Source organism: Loxodonta africana, chromosome 17, assembly GCF_030014295.1.
Source record: "Loxodonta africana isolate mLoxAfr1 chromosome 17, mLoxAfr1.hap2, whole genome shotgun sequence".
In the NCBI taxonomy this organism is placed as follows: domain Eukaryota; kingdom Metazoa; phylum Chordata; class Mammalia; order Proboscidea; family Elephantidae; genus Loxodonta; species Loxodonta africana.
In genome coordinates, this window is record NC_087358.1 from 25,612,673 (window position 1) to 25,630,136 (window position 17,464).

Genomic DNA, 17,464 nt, shown 5'->3' on the forward strand with positions numbered 1-17,464 from the left:
AGAGTTCTGTATAAGTCAATGAGGTCAAGTTGGTTGATTGTTGTAATTAGATCTTCCGTGTCTCTGTTTAGCTTCTTACTGGATGTCCTGTCCTTCTCCGAAAGTGGTGTGTTGAAGTCTCCTACTATAATTGTGGAGGTATCTATCTCGCTTTTCAGTTCTGTTAAAATTTGATTTATGTATCTTGCAGCCCTGTCATTGGGTGCGTAAATATTTAATATGGTTATGTCTTCCTGATCAATTGTCCCTTTTATCATTATATAGTGTCCTTCTTTATCCTTTGTGGTGGATTTAAGTCTAAAGTCTATTTTGTCAGAAATTAATATTGCTACTCCTCTTCTTTTTTGCTTATTGTTTGCTTGATATACTTTTTTCCATCCTTTGAGTTTTAGTTTGTTTGTGTCTCTAAGTCTAAGGTGTGTCTCTTGTAGGCAGCATATAGATGGATCGTGTTTCTTTATCCAGTCTGTGACTCTCTGTCTCTTTATTGGTGCATTTAGTCCATTTACATTCAGGGTAATTATAGATAAATAAGTTTTTAGTGCTGTCATTTTGATGCCTTTTTATGTGTGTTGTTGACAATTTCATTTTTCCACACACTTTTTTGTGCTGAGGCGTTTTTCTTAGTAAATTGTGAGATCCTCATTTTCATAGTGTTTGACTTTATGTTAGTTGAGTCGTTACGTTTTTCTTGGTTTTTGTCTTGAGTTATAGAGTTGTTATGCCTTTTTGTGGTTACCTCATTATATACCCCTATTTTTCTAAGTAAAAACCTAACTTGTATTGTTCTATATCGCCTTGTATCACTCTCCATATGGCAGTTCAATGCCTCCTGTATTTAGTCCCTCTTTTTGATTATTGTGATCTTTTACCTATTGACTTCCATAATTCCCTGTTATGTGTATTTTTTTTTTTTTAATTAATCTTAATTTGTTTGTTTTTGTGATTTCCCTATTTGAGTTGATATCAGGACGTTCTGTTTTGTGACCTTGTGTTGTGCTGATATCTGATATTATTGGTTCTGTGACCAAACAATATCCTTTAGTATTTCTTGTAGCTTTGGTTTGGTTTTTGCAAATTCTCTAAACTTGTGTTTGTCTGTAAATATCTTAATTTCGCCTTCATATTTCAGAGAGAGTTTTGCTGGATATATGATCCTTGGTTGGCAGTTTTTCTCCTTCAGTGTTCTGTATATGTCGTCCCATTCCCTTCTTGCCTGCATGGTTTCTGCTGAGTAGTCAGAACATATTCTTATTGATTCTCCCTTGAAGGAAACCTTTCTTTTCTCCCTGGCTGCTTTTAAAATTTTCTGTTTATCTTTGTTTTTGGTGAGTTTGATGATAATACGTCTTGGTGTTTTTCTTTTTGTATCAATCTTAAATGGGGTTCGATGAGCATCTTGGATAGATATCCTTTCGTCTTTCATGATGTCAGGGAAGTTTTCTGTCAGAAGTTCTTCAACTATTTTCTCTGTGTTTTCTGTCCCCCCTCCCTGTTCTGGGACTCCAATCACCCGCAGGTTATCCTTCTTGATAGAGTCCCACATAATTCTTAGGGTTTCTTCATTTTTTTTAATTCTTTTATCTGATTTTTTTTCAGCTATGTTGGTGTTGATTCCCTGGTCCTCCAGATGTCCCAGTCTGCATTCTAATTGCTCGAGTCTGCTCCTCTGACTTCCTAGTGTGTTGTCTAATTCTGTTATTTTATTGTTAATCTTTTGGATTTCTACATGTTGTCTCTCTATGGATTCTTGCAACTTATTAATTTTTCCAGTATGTTCTTGAATAATCTTTTTGAGTTCTTCAACAGTTTTATCAGTGTGTTCCTTGGCTTTTTCTGCAGATATCCTAATTTCATTTGTGATATCATTAAGCATTCTGTAAATTAGTTTTTTATATTCTGTATCTGATAATTCCAAAATTGTATCTTCATTTGGGAAAGATTTTGATTCTTTTGTTTGGGGGGTTGGAGAAGCTGTCACGGTCTGCTTCTTTAAGTGGTTTGATACGGATTGTTGTCTCCGAGCCATCACTGGGAAACTAGTTTTTCCAGAAAATCCGCTGCGAGCAGTCCAAATCCCTGCGGGACGGTTCCCCGGCTCGGATGCTGCTCTTTCTGCTCCAAGATCAGTCACTGCCTCCCGGGGACTTCTCCTACCGGCTGCGTCCCACACCGCCCGTGGAACCGGCTGGTCCCCCTCCCGGGGTTAGTTCAGGGGGGTGGAGCAGGTCTCTGTGCTTGTGCCGTACCTGACTGGTACGCTGGCTCCAGGCTCTGGAAACTATCGCTGCTTCCCCGTATTAGTTCGTTCTCCGTCTCTAAATCCGTGTTTGTTGTTCAGGGTTCGTAGATTGTTATGTATGTGATCGATTCACTTGTTTTTCCGTGTCTTTGTTGTAAGAGGGATCCGAGGTAACGTCTGCCTAGTCCGCCATCTTGGCTCCGCCCCCTCAGAAAAGTAAATTCTTGTTTATCACTCCCCACTTTATAATTTTCCTTGTGTTATTTACATTGCTCAGGTAACAAGCATCTGAAATTAGATATCTGACTCATGAGGAGAAAAGGAAAAATAGTTTTCCTTGTTATTGAGTTTATTTTTGTTGTCTTTTTAAAAAAGTTCTCCAATATTTATCATTTTAGGGAAGCTTTGCTATTCCTTCTTGCTTTTAAGTTTTGTGTTTACTGTCTTATTCACTAAATATATCTATTTTCCTATCATGTTTTTTACATCTTATTTTATTTTTGTTGTTGTTGAGAATATACATAGCAGATAATTACCAATTCAACAATTTCTAAAAGTACAATTCAGGTATCTGGGGTCTTAAACGCTAGCAAGCAGCCATCTATGATGCATCAATTGGCCTTAACTCACCTGGATCAAAGGAGAATGAAGAACACCAAGGACACAAGGTGATTATGAGCCCAAGAGACAGAAACTAGCAAGGACATCATCCTGAGACCAGAAGAACTAGATGGTGCCCGGCTACAACCAATGACTGCCCTGACAGGGAACACAACAGAGAACCCCTGAGGGAGCAGGAGAGCAGTGGGATACAGACCCCAAATTCTCATAAGACCAGACTTAATGGTCTAACTGAGACTGGAAGGACCCCGGTGGTCATGGCCCCCAGACCTTCTGTTGGCTCAGGACAGGAACCATTCCTGAAGCCAACTCTCCAGACATGGATTGGACTGGACAATGGGTTGGAGAGGGATGCTGGTGATGCTTCTTGGATCAGGTGAACACTTGAGGCTATGTTGGCATCTCCTGCCTGGAGGGGAGATGAGAGTTTGGAGGGGGTAGAAGCTGGAGAAATGGACAGGAAAAGAGAGAGTAGAGGGAGAGAGCGGGCTGTCTCATTTTAGGGGGAGAGTAATTGGGAGTGTGTAGCAAGGTGTATACAGGTTTTTGTGTGAGAGACTGACTTGATTTGTAAACTTTCACTTAAAGCACAATAAAAATTATTTTAAAAAAGTACAATTCAGGGACATTTATTACATTCTTTGAGTTGTGCAACTATTCTCACCTTCCTTTTCTGAGTTCTTCCTCCCCATTAACATAAACTCACTGCCCCTTAAGTTTCCTATCTAATCTTTAGTGTCACTGTGGTCAGTTTGATCCTATATGCCCAGAACCCAGTGCCATCGAGTCTGTATAGATAGATCTTAAAAGAGCAAATGCTCAAGCAGACATTCTTTGCTAGTTAAGCTAAACTGCTCTTTAGTTTTAAGAAGACTTCAGGGAATACTTTTGGTTTAAGTTTTAAAGATTATCTCAGGGCAATAGTTTCAGAATTCATCCAGCTTTCATGGCTCCAGAAAGACTGCATTCCGTGAGAATTTGAAATTTAGTTTGATGTTATCTTCCTTTTGATCAGGATTCTTCCATACAATCTTTGATTAAAATATTCAGTAATGGTAGCCAGTCTCCATTCAGTTCTTCTGGTCTTGTGGCCAAGGAGGCAATTATTCATAGAGGCAATTAGCCACACATTCCTTATCCTCCTCCTATTCCTGACTCTCCTTTCTGTGTTGCTCCAGGTGAATAAAGTCCAATTGATGTACCTGGATGCTTGTAAGCTTTTAAGACCCCAGGTACTAATACAACAATACAGGAGGTAGAACAGAAGCACGAAATACGTTATTAGGCCAATTAACTGTGATGTCCCATGAAACCATGACCCTAAACTTCCAAATCAAGCAACCAAATCCCATGAGGTGTTTAGTTGTATATAAGCAGCTTCTTCAGCTACTGTTTTTTTTTTGTTGTTGTTGTTAACTGTTGTCAATAAATCCATCATACAACTGTAGCCAATTCAACTTTTTGTAGGTATACAACTTATTGACAACAATTACATTAATCAGCTGTGCAAACCTACCCTTAGTCAATGCAAATTTTCCAGCACTATAAACCAAAACTTAGTACTCCATAAGCAATAGTACCCCTCTTCACCCTCCTTCCTGCCCCTGGTAACTACTAATAAACGTTGGTCTCTATACCTCTGTCTGTTCTTGTCTTTTTTTATATAGGTGAGGTCATATAATATTTGTCCCTTGTGACTGACTTATTTCACTTAACATAATGTCTTCCAGTTCCATCCGTATTGTAGTGTGAATGAAGACTTCATTTCCCTTACTTGTTGAGTAGTATTCCATTTTATGTAGGTACCACATTTTGTTTATCCACTGATGGGAATTTAGGTTTTTCCACCTTTTGGCTGTTGTGAATAGTGCTGTAATGAACACTGGTGTACAGGGATCTGGTAGCACAATGGCGAAGCATTCGGCTGCTAACTTAAAGGTCAGCAGTTAGAATCCACCAGGCTCTCCACAGGAGAAAAGACCTGGCCGTTTGCTCCCACAAAGATTATAGCCTAGGAAACCACATGAGGCAGTTCTACTCTCATGAGCCACTATGAATCAGAATCTACTGGATGGTATACAACAACATCATATTTTAAACATCCATGTTTTCAGCTATTAAGATAAGACAATGAGAAAGATAACAATGTTATAAGTCACGTACAGATCAAATCCATGCAATGCAGTTAGCAAACTGCAAAAGAAAGTTGTTTGAAAGCTGCAAATGCTCTACAAGTACCTTTAAGGCCATAAAGTTAGAAATGGGGAAAGAGCAAAAGGCTCCCTCTAAATACTGGATTACACGTGCCCTGTGTGCTTGCAGAGGGGAAACACACAGCAAGCTGCTTCACTTCGGCGCTGGAGAACAACCAGAGAAAGGGGCTGCCGGACATTTGGAAGAGTCCACCAATGGTGCTTACGGAAATCTGCCCTAGACTCTCTGAGAACTGCTGCAAGACATCATTTATCTTAAAAATCTGACGGGAAATTTTAATGGACAATGTTGCACTAAATTACCACCAGAGATTTCTCGGAGTCCTGTGACTATGATTTAGTAAATAAAGGCCATGAAATTAAACGTCAAGCAATACACTCAAGGAAGTAAGATACAGAATTTTTGAGAAGCTTGGATTCTTCCTAGGTCTTTCAGTAAATGTAAACATGTCAGCATATCCCTACAAGCACTGTTAGATATGTAATAGCTTTATTAATTTCTTAAATATTGTATTTACCCTTTTTTATTGTTTTGGTCAATTTCAAAACATACCGTACAGACGACTCTATTTTGTTTTAACCACAGTGAGGGGGAAAATGTATGTTCAAACAAGCTAGCAGATGCATCATTAATGTTTAAAATGTTTATCTCAAAGAGTATCATTTATATTTAGAATCCTGCTCTGCCATCTAGAGGAAATCTGAGAGTTTGACACCTAGTTGGGGGAAAAGTTAAAAACTTTACACCAAATCCTTTATCCTTAAAATGTAAAATCATGGTAAATAAATAGTGTAAATGAGCCACAGACTATGAGATCTCCCACTAATCTTTTTCGTGTAGATAATAGAAGCAGTCATGTTTTTTACAAACACACTATTTGCATAAGTGAACGCACACACACCAAACAGGGAAAGATTTATATATTTGATTATTTACTGTTATAGAAACAATAACTGTTCTTGAAATAAATTACACCTGTGAGTTACTTTCTCTTTCTCACATTTAAACTGTATAAACGTGTATGTGTTGTGTTGATAAAGGGTAAGGAGCCCTGGTAAAGTAGTGGCTAAGCAAAAAGTGGAAGTCTATGTGTTAACTTACAATGTCTAGCTATTGGTGCCTTTTTCCTTCTAGTGTCTGACCTTTGTGCTCACTGCCATGAATGTGCTAGAACCCAAAATACCTTCTACACATCTTCTCTTATGTACAGTAAGAACAAAGGGCACTGGACATTTTCAGGTCATTTGATGCAAACTTTGATTCTTTTTGAATATTTCTAATTCATTGTTGTCTATTCTTTTTTTAAATAATTTTTATTGTGCTTTAAGTAAAAGTTTACAAATCAAGTCAGTCTCTCACACAAAAACCCATATACATCTTGCTACATACTCCCAGTTACTCTCTCCCTGAGGAGACAGCCTACTCTCTCCCTCCACTCTCTCTTTTCATGTCCTTTTTGCCAGCTTTTAACCCCTTCCACCCTCTCATCTCCCCTCCAGGCAGGAGATGCCAACATAGTCTCAAGTGTCCACCTGATCCAGGAAGCTCACTCCTCACCAGCATCTCTCTCCAACACATTGTCCAGCCCAGTCCGTGTCCGAAGAGTTGGCTTCAGGAATGGTTCCTGTCCTGGGCCAACAGAAGGTCTGGGGGCCATGACCACCAGGGTCCTTCCAGTCTCAGTCAGACCATTAAGTCTGGTCTTTTGAGAATTTGAGGTCTGCATCCCACTGCTCTCCTGCTCCCTCAGGGGTTCTCTGTTGTGTTCCCTGTCAGGGCAGTCATCGGTTTTAGCCGGACACCATCTAGTTCTTCTGGTCTCAGGATGATGTCCTTGCTGATTCCTGTGGCCCTTTCTGTCTCTTGGGCTCATAATCACCTTGTGTCCTTGGTGTTCTTCATTCTACTTTGGTCCAGGTGCTTTGAGACCAATTGATGCATCTTAGGTGGCAGCTTGCTAGTGTTTAAGACCCCAGACGCCACTCTTCAAAGTAGGATGAAGAATGTTTTCTTAATAGATTTTATTATGCCAAATGACTTAGATGTCCCCTGAAACCATGGTCCCCAGACCCCTGCCCCTGCTACTCTGACCTTCTAAGCATTCCGTTTATTCAGGAAACTTCTTTGCTTTTGGTTTAGTCCAATTGTGCTGACCTCCCCTGTATTGTGTGCTGTCTTTCTCTTCACCTAAAGTAGTTCTCATCTACTAATTAGTGAATACCCCTTTGCCACCCTCCCTCCCTCCTCCCTCTCGTAACCACAAAAGAATGTTTTCTTCTCAGTTTAAACTAGCTCTCAAGTTCTTATAATAGTGGTCTTATACAATATTTATCCTTTTGCAACTGACTAATTTCACTCAGCATAATGCCTTCCAGGTTCCTTCACGTTAAGAAATGTTTCACAGATTCCTCACTGTTCTTTATCGATGCGTAGTATTCCATTGCGTGAATATACCATAATTTATTTATCCATTCATCCATTGATGGCCACCTTGGTTGCTTCCATGTTTTTGTTATTGTAAACTGTGCTGCAATAAACGTAGTTGTACATATGTCTGTTCATGTAAGGGCTCTTACTTCTCTAGGATATATTCCAAGGAGTGGGATTGTTGGATGGTATAGTAGTTCTATTTCTAACTTTTTAAGGAAGCGCCAAATAGATTTCCAAAATGATTGTACCATTTGACATTCCCACCAGCAGTGTATAAGTGTTCCAATCTCTCCACAGTCTCTCCAACATTTATTATTTTGTGTTTTTTGGATTAATGCCAGCCTTGTTGGAGTGAGATGAAATCTCATTGTAGCTTTGATCTGCTTTTCTCTAATGGCTAATGATCGTGAACATTTCCTCATATACCTGTTAGCTACCTGAATGTCTTCTTTAGTGAAGTGTCTATTCCTATTTTTTGCCCATTTTTTAATTGGGTTATTTGTCTTTTTGCAGTATCATGTAGATTTTAGAGATCAGGGGCTGATCATAAACGTCACAGCTAAAAACTTTTTCCCAGTCTGTAGGTAGTCTTTTTACTCTTTTGGTGAAGCCTTTGGGTGAGCATAAGTGTTTGATTTTTAGGAGCTCCCAGTTATCTAGTTTTTCTTCTACATTCTTTATAATGTTTTCTATACTGTTTACGCCATGTATTAGGGCTCCTAATGTTGCCCCTATTTTTTCTTCCATGATCTTTATCACTTTAGATGTTATATTCAGGTCTTTGATCCATTTTGAGTTCGTTTTTGTGCATGGAGTGAGTGAGGTATGGGTCTTGTTTCATTTTTTTGCAGATGGATATCCAGTTATGCCAGCACCATTTGTTAAAAAGACTGTCTTTTCCCCAGTTTACTGTTTTGGGGCTTTTGTCAAATATCGAGTGCTCACATGTGGATGGATTTATGTCTGGATTCTCAATTCTGTCCCACTGGTCCATGTATCTGTTGTTCTACCAGTACGAGGTTGTTTTGACTACTGTGGCAGTAGAATAGGTTCTAAAATCAGGTAAAGTAAGGCCTCCCACTTTGTTCTTCTTTCTCAGTAATGCCTTATTTATTCGGGGCCTCTTTCCCTTCCATATGAAATTGGTGATTTGTTTCTCCATCTCATTAAAGAATGTCCTTGGGATTTAGATTAGAAATGCATTAAATGTATAGATCGCTTTTGGTAGAATAGACTTTTTTATAATGTTAAGTCTTCCTATCCATGAGAAAGGTATGTTCTTCCACTTATGGAAGTCTCTTTTGGTTTCTTGCAGAAGTGTACTGTAGTTTTCTTTGTATAAGTCTTTTACATCTCTGGCAAGGTTTATTCCTAAGTATTTTATCTTCTTGGGGACTACTGTAAATGGAATTGATTTGGTGATTTCCTCTTCGATGATCTTTTTCTTGGTGTTGAGGAATCCAACTGATTTTTGTGTGTTTATCTTGTATCCCGATACTGTGCTGAACTCTTCTATTAGTTTCAGTAGTTTTCTGGAGGATTCCTTAGGGTTTTCTGTGTATAAGATCATGTCATCTGCAAATAGAGATACTTTGACTTCTTCCTTGCCAATCTGGATGCCCTTTATTTCTTTATCTAGCCGAATTGCTCTGGCTAGGACTTCTAGCACAATGTCAAATAAGAGTAGTGATAAAGGGCATCCTTGTCTGGTTCCCGATCTCAGTGGGAATGTTTTCAGGCTCTCTCCATTTAGGGTGATGTTGGCTGTTGGCTTTGTATAAATGCCCTTTATTATGTTGAGAAATTTTCCTTCTATTCCTATTTTGCTGAGAACTTTTATCATGAATGAGTGTTGAACTTTGTCAAATGCCTTTTCTGCATCAATTGATAAAATCCTGATTCTTGTCTTTTGTTTTATTTATGTGATGGATTACATTAATGGTTTTTCTAATGTTGAGCCATCCCTACATACCTGGTATGAATTCCACTTGGTCATGATGAATTATTTTTTTGATATGTTGTTGAATTCTATTGGCTAGAATTTTGTTGAGGATTTTTGCATCTACAAGCATGAGGGATAGAGGTCTATAATTTTCTTTTCTTGTGGTGTCTTTACCTGGTTTTGGTATCAGGGATATGGTGCCTTCATAGAGTGAGTTTAGTAGTATTCCGTCCTTTTCTATGCTCTGAAATACCTTTAATAGTAGTGGTGTTAACTCTTCTCTGAAAGTTTGGCAGACCTCTGCAGTGAAGCCCTCAGGACCAAGGCTTTTTTTGGTTGGGAGTTTTTTGGTTACCTTTTCAATCTCTTCTTTTGTTAAGGGTCTATTTAGTTGTTCTACCTCTGTTTGTGTTAGTTTAGGTAGGTAGTGTGTTTCTAGGAATTCACCCATTTCTTCTAGGTTTTCAAATTTGTTTGAGTATAGTTTATCATAGTAATCTGATATGATTCTTCTAATTTCAGTTGGGTCTGTTGTAATATCACCCATCTCATTTCTTATTTGGGTTATTTGCTTCCTCTCCTGTTTTTCTTTTGTCAGTTTGGTCAGTGGTTTATCAATTTTGTTAACTTTTTCAAAAAACCAGCTTTTGGTCTCGTTAATTCTTTCAATTGTGTTTCTGTTTTCTATTTCATTTAGTTCAGCTCTAATTTTTATTATTTTTTTTTTTCCCTTGGTGCCTGTGGGTTTCTTTTGTTGCTTTCTTTCTATTTGTTCAAGTTGTAGGGATAGTTCTTTGATTTTGGCCCTTTCTTCTTTTTGGAGGTGTGCATTTATTGATATAAATTGGCCTCTGAGCACCGCTTTTGCTGTGTCCCAAAGGTTCTGATAGGAAGTGTTTTCATTCTCATTGAATTCTATGAATTTCTTTATTCCATCCTTAATGTCTTCTATCATCCAGTTTTTTTTGAGCAGGGTATTGTTCAGTTTCCAAGTGTTGGATTTCTTTTCCCTGCTTTTCCTGTTATTGATTTCCACTTTTATGGCCTTGTGGTCAGAGAAGATGCTTTTTAATATTTCAGTGTTTTGGATTCTGTTAAGAGTTGCTTTATGACCTAATATGTGGTCTATTCTAGAGAATGTTCCATGTGCACTAGAAAAGAAAGTGTACTTGGTTGCTGTTGACTGGAGTGTTCTGTATATGTCTACGAGGTCAAGTTGGTTGATTGTGGCGTTTCAATCTTCTGTGTCTTTATTGAGCTTCTTTCTGGATGTCCTGTCCTTCACCGAAAGTGGTGTGTTGAAGTCTCCTACTATTATTGTGGAGCTGCCTATTTCACTTTTCAATGCTGGTAGAGTTTGTTTTATGAATCTTGCAGCCATCTCATTGGGTGCATAAATATTTAATATGGTTATATCTTCTCGGTGTATTGTCCCTTTAATCATTATATAGTGTCCTTCCTTATCCTTTCTGATGGATTTAACTTTAAAGTCTATTTTGTCAGAAATGAATATTGCCACTCCTGCTCCTTTTTGATTGTTGTTTGCTTGGTATATTTTTTTCCATCCTTTGAGTTTTAGTTTGTTTGTGTCTCTAAGTCTAAGGCGTGTCTCTTTCAGGAGCATATAGACGGATCTTCTTTTTTAATCCATTCTGCCACTCTCTGTCTCTTTATTGGTGCATTTAGTCCATTTACATTCAGGGTAATTATGGATAGGCATGAATTTAGTGCTATCATTTTGAAGTTTTTTTTTTTGTGTGTTGACAGTTTCTTTTTCCTACTTGATTTTATGTGCTGAATAGATTTTCTTTATATATTGTCCTTTCCTCATATTTGTTGTTGTTGATTTTGTTTCTGCTGAGTCTGTATTTTTCCCTTGTATTTTATTTTGATGAGTAGGATAGTTTGTCTCCTTTGTGGTTATCTTATTATTTACCCCTATTTTTCTTAATTTAAAACTAACTTTTATTTCTTTGTGTCGCCGTATCTTGCTCTCCATATGGAAGGTGTATAATTACATTTCTTAGTCCCTCTTTATTATTTTAATGTTGTCTTCTTTTATATAATGACATCACCGTTACCCTGTGTTGGGCTTTTTTTTATATATACATAATCTTGCTTTGTTTTTTTTTTTTTGGATTTCCCTGTCTGGGCTGACTTCTGGTTCCTGTGCCCAGTGTTCTAGTCTTGGGTTGATTCCTGATATTATTGATTTTCAAACCAAAGAACTCCCTTTAGTATTTCTTGTAGTTTTGGTTTGGTTTTTATGAATTCCCTAAACTTATGTTTATCTGGAAATGTCTTAATTTCACCTTCATATTTAAGAGACTGTTTTGATGGATATATGATTCTTGGCAGGCAATTTTTTTTTCTTCAATTTTTTAAATATGTCATCCCATTGCCTTCTTGCCTGCATGGTTTCTGCCGAGTAGTCTGAGCTTATTCTTATTGTCTCTCCCTTGTAGGTGACTTTTCTTTTATCCCTCTCTGCTCTTGTAATTCTCTCTTTACCTTTGGTTTTGGCAAGCTTGATTATAACATGTCTTGGTGACTTTCTTTTAAGATCTACCTTATGTGGAGTTTGATGAGCATCTTGGATAGATATCTTCACATCTTTCACAATATCAGGGAAGTTTTCTGCCAACAAATCCTCAACAGTTTTCTCTGTATTTTCTGTTTGCCCTCCCTGTTCTGATACTACAATTACTCGTAGGTTATTTCTCTTGATAGAGTCCCACATGATTCTTAAGGTTTCTTCATTTTTTTAAATTTGTTTATCTGATTTTTCTTCAAGTCTATTAGTGCCAAGTGATTTATCTTCGAGTTCAGAAATTCTAGCTTCTACTTGCTCAATTCTGCTCCTCTGACTTTCTATTGAGTTATCTAATTCTGTAATTTTATTGTTAATCTTCTGAATTTCTGATTGCTGTCTGTCTATGGATTTTTCTAGCTTGTTAAACTTTTCATTACGTTCCTGAATAATCTTTCTAACTTCTTCAGTTGCTTTATCTGTGTGTTCCTTGGCTTGTTCTGCATATTGCCTCATTTTCTTCCTGATGTCTTGAAGGGTTCTATATATTAAACTTTTGTATTCTGCATCTGGTAATTCCAGGAATGCACTTTCATCTAAAAGAGCACTGTATCCTTTGTTTTGAGAGCCTATTGAGGTGATCATGGTCTCTTTCTTTATGTGACTTGTTATTGACTGTTATCTCCAAGCCATCTATAAGTTATTGTATTAGTTTATGCTTGCTTACTGTTTTGTAGCTGCTTGCTTCTTTTTTGTTTTGGTATACCCCTATGGGTTGCTTGAGTGAGCTGGCTTGATTATTTTTGCCTTTGGAGCTCTGGTGTCCTGTTCCCAGCTGGCTAGAGATGTTATCAGGTACATCAGTCTAGGAGTCCATTCAGTTTTCTTGTATGAATTCAGCTCAGGTTTCCAGGTAGCTTATATCAAGTGTATGGTACAGGCTATGTCCTACAGTCTTATAGGAGCAGGGGTGATTGGCGTATATACCCACATCTGATTGCAGCAGAGGGTCACGCTTTGAATAAGGCAGGGGCTGAGAACCGACCCCAAGTTTCTCGGAGGAAAACGCATCTCTGTTCCATAGAGTGTGCTGGTGGGTAGGCTCTGCAGCGGGACCATGGACACACAAAGTTTTTGTTGTAAGGACTGGGAGGTACCAGTTATCCCTGGACCCCTGTCACGGGTGGCTGGGCAACCCAAGTGGAACCACCTGTCCTTAGGTCCCTGTTGTGGGTAGGTGAGGGCCTTATTCAGTAGGGAACGCAATGTCAAACGTCAAACACCCACCTCTCCACTGCACCGCTGAAATGGTTGGAGTTTGCCAACAAGGGCCTATTCTCCCGAAATAGGTCCACGCATGTCCATGCAGAAGGGAAAGGTGCTCAAGGTCCACGGACAGTTTATGCCTGGACAGGAGCTGCTTCTGTCCTGAGCTCCCCCAGTTAATGGAGCTAGCAAATTATCTTTTCCCCCCAGTTGCAAATTTTTTCCTTCCCCAAGGCCTTGAGGACAGCTCCAGGTGCTCACCAGGGTCTATCTCAGACCTAGGGATTCAGCTGCTGAAGCTGGCTTGGGGGTGGGGGTGGGGGGGCCGCAGTAAAATATACGCAAGTACTTAGCTTTTGCCGAGAGCGCCCTTCTCCTCAGGTTCCAGAGGTGTGAATGGGCTGTGTGGTTGGCTGCTTCTCCCTAAGGAAACTGCAGCCGAACGCTAGGACCAGCCCACCTCCGCTGCTGCCGACACCGCAGCCACTCCAGGAATGGTGCCTGAGGGCTCCCCATGATTCAGGTCCGGCAACTCCTCTCCACTTCTGAACGGTCTCTTCCTCCCCCTGCCCCTCAGTTCGTTGTCTAAGCTGCCTTTGATAATCAGGGCTCTCAGCTTGTCACAAATATAGTCGTTTCACTTGTTTTTATCAGGTCTTTGTTGTAAAGAAGGCTCTATGGAAGCAACTGTCTGTTCTACCATCTTGGCTCTGCTGCACCCCATTGTTGTCTATTCTTAACAAAAGTGAAATGTATAATGCTTAAAATATTTTTTCAGGACTGTAAGTATGTTAGTTACTTAATAAAAATATTCTTACTATATAGTAATGATATCAATTTAATATATTACTTATTTGTTGTTATATCTCTATATTCAGCATAGCACATACAATCGAACAATTGTATGTAATGTGTGATTTCAGGGAAGAAAATAAGGGATGGTGCATGAAAAAGTCCCTTAATGCAATTTTTGGGTGAATTTATGTGAGAGAACAAGAAAACACTCAGATTGTACTGAACTCCTGTGGTCTTTAAAAGGCCTCCATCCAAATTGACATTTTTATACTGGCCATCTTGTGAATAGAAGCTAAGCTTTTCTAGTGAAAACCAAAAAACCAAACCTGTTGCCATTGAGTAGATTCTGACTCACAGGAAACCCTGGAGGCATAGCGGTTAAATGCTACAGCTGCTAACCAGAGGGTCGGCAGTTTGAATCCACCAGGTGCTCCTTGAAAACTCTAAGGGGCAGTTCTGCTTTGTCCTATAGGGTTGCTATGAGTCGGAATAGACTAGAGGGCACTAGGTTTTTATGAAAGCCAGTGAAGGTCAGTTTATTTGAAAGCAAGCATGAAACACATTGTTTTCAGAATTGATTTATTCTTTCATTTTATAGTGAAATAAGCCACAATTCAATTCAGGCAAAATCCAAACCTTTAAAATGACAATTGCCCATGAATAAAATAAAATATGTACGGCTCAAAATAATTATGTAATGGTATCTACCGAGTCATCAAACTATTATGAAAACTATTAGCCAAAAAGAGTCTATCAATATCTATAATCCTTTTCATATGAAAAAAAAGCGCTCTTTTTATGTATTTCTGTCTCAGCACAGTTTCATAGAATGCTTCTGAATTACAAAGGTCAAGTAGTATGATCAAACCCTTCTTAAAAAAAAAAAAACTTTTAAATGCAAACTAAATTCCAGAAACAGAAAAGTATAGGGAGCAAATATAGAGCTTAATGAATTATGAGTTACTATAAGACAAAGACACCAAAGTCAGGAAATATAACTTAGCCAGTTCATGGGCTCAATTCAAACTCAGAATCATCCTTCCCCTCAAGAGTAACAAGCATGCTGACTGGATATTAATCATTCTCTTGTATTTCTTTATACTTTTGTTACCCAAGTATGCATTCCAACCAATAGTTTAACTCTGCCCGTTTTGTTTTCGTTTTTAATGTGTTTTTTTAAATCTGTTCTTTACAAATATCTCTTCCTTTTTTTTTTTTACTTCCTTATATTGTATCTGTTGAAAAACTTTGACATTTGAACTTTAGAGTTCCCCAGTCTGGATTTTGCTAGTTATATATTCACAGTGCAGTTCAATATGGTCCCCTGTCATGCATATTTCTTGGAAATCAGAGCAAGGTCCAAAGTTTTTATCAGGCTCATGTTGAAATTCTTTGACAAGGTGGCGATGTGCTCTTTTATCAGGAGACACCAAATGTCTTTCTTTTAGTGGCTGTATTAGCCATTGATCCTCATTGCTTAGATCTGCTGCTGCATATTGTTGTTGCTGTGTGCCTTTGAGTTGACTCATAGCATAACAGGTAGCAAAATGGTCAAAAAGAAGATAAACAAATGCTCCCAACTACTATTTGGTTTCCTAGGAATATAGTTCTTTTGGAAGGCCAGAATGAATGCTTGATTGATTCCTTTTACATCTCACTTTAATGATAATGATTTTCCTTCCTATATCTTCTAAAATAGGCCAATTAAGTTTTGCTAATATTATTATGAAATCACAAACTTAAAAATATTTGACAGATTTCCATCAGTTTTAATTATTGCCCCTTTGAAACTCAAACTACATGATCTTTGGTCAGTGGGAGTTTCTTCAATATGGCACTTGAGTCCTTTTGACATGACCATTAACAACCTAAAAAAAAATAAGTGCTTATTACTAGGCATAAAGATTATTTACTTCAATCTCTGTTTTTCATATAGATAAAATATCTGAAACCCAGTACAAAATTCACACACACATGCACACACAAATATACACACACTCCAAAGATAAATCACCTAATTTAATATGTAATGTCATCAATAGAACAAGACACAGAGAAGATACAGATTCTGGTATTCGACAAATATTTTAAGATAATTTTAAGGGATCTAGTGGACAACATGGAAAACACACACGGACAAACATGAAATATCAGCAAAGAGATGGAAACTATAAAAATGAGATAATTGGAAATACAAATAATAATAATAATAAACCGCAATGTCATAGATGAAGAATTCTCCCAATGGAGCTATCAGACATGTACTGTAGACATAATACAATTCACACAAAGAAAAATAAGAGTCTAAACCATTGAAGTCAATAGTAGTTACCATTGAGGAGAGGGTTATAACTAAGAATTCATGGAAAGAAAATGTTTACAGCACAGACTGAGCTCTAGCACGTTTACAGCTCTAAACATAATGGTCAGATACATGGAGGAAAAAAACATTTCAGCACTTAGATACCATATTGCAACACATAGACATACAGCCAAAAAACTTTATAAATAACTTTCCAGTGTAATTTACCACTGAACTTGAAGATAAGTGAGTAGAATTTATTCCAACTGAAATACAAAAGAAAATAGATGGGGCAAGGAAAAAAGAACAGGCACACACTTGATCCCAAAGAGATGCAAACTTATTTCTGCTCAAAATCGATTCATAAACATTCATACCAGTCTTATCTAATATCTAAAACCCAAAACGTTCTTCAGTGGATAGATGATAAAACAAACTATGGTGTATCCACCTAATGGAATAATTCCCAGAAATATGAAGGAACAAACTATTGATATGTATAACCACTTGGGTGGATCTCAAGGACATTATGCTAAGTGAAAAAAGCCAATCATTGTAGTAGTTTATAATAGTATCTCATTATGATTTTAATTTGTATTTCTCTAATAATTCATAAGACTGAGAAGTTTTTTTTTCCCCCTAGGATTGATAATACATTGTCTCTTGTGATACGTCTGTTGAAGTTTTTATCCATTTTTATAGGACTGTCCATCTCTCACTGCACCCTAGTAGTGCAGGTGGCTGAAGCACTTGGCTGCTAACTGAAAGGTTGGCAGTTCAAACCGACTAGGTGCTCTGCTGGAGAAGACGTGGCAGTTCTGCTTCTGTAAACATTTACAGCCTTGGAAGCCCAATGGGATAATCCTGCTTTGTCCCGTAGGATTGCTATGAGTCAGAGTTGACTGGAGAGCAGTGGGTGTCCATTTTTTTAAATCAATTAATGTGTAGGAGTTCTTTTTATAATTTTACTTTGTTGAATACATTTACTACGAATATATTTTCCCGTACTATGGTATGTAGAAGTTCTTAAATTTAATGAGATCCAATTTGCCAGTTTTCTATTTTTTCTTCCTTCTTTCCTTTCTTCCTTCCATTCTCTCTTCCTTTCTCTTTCCTTCTTTC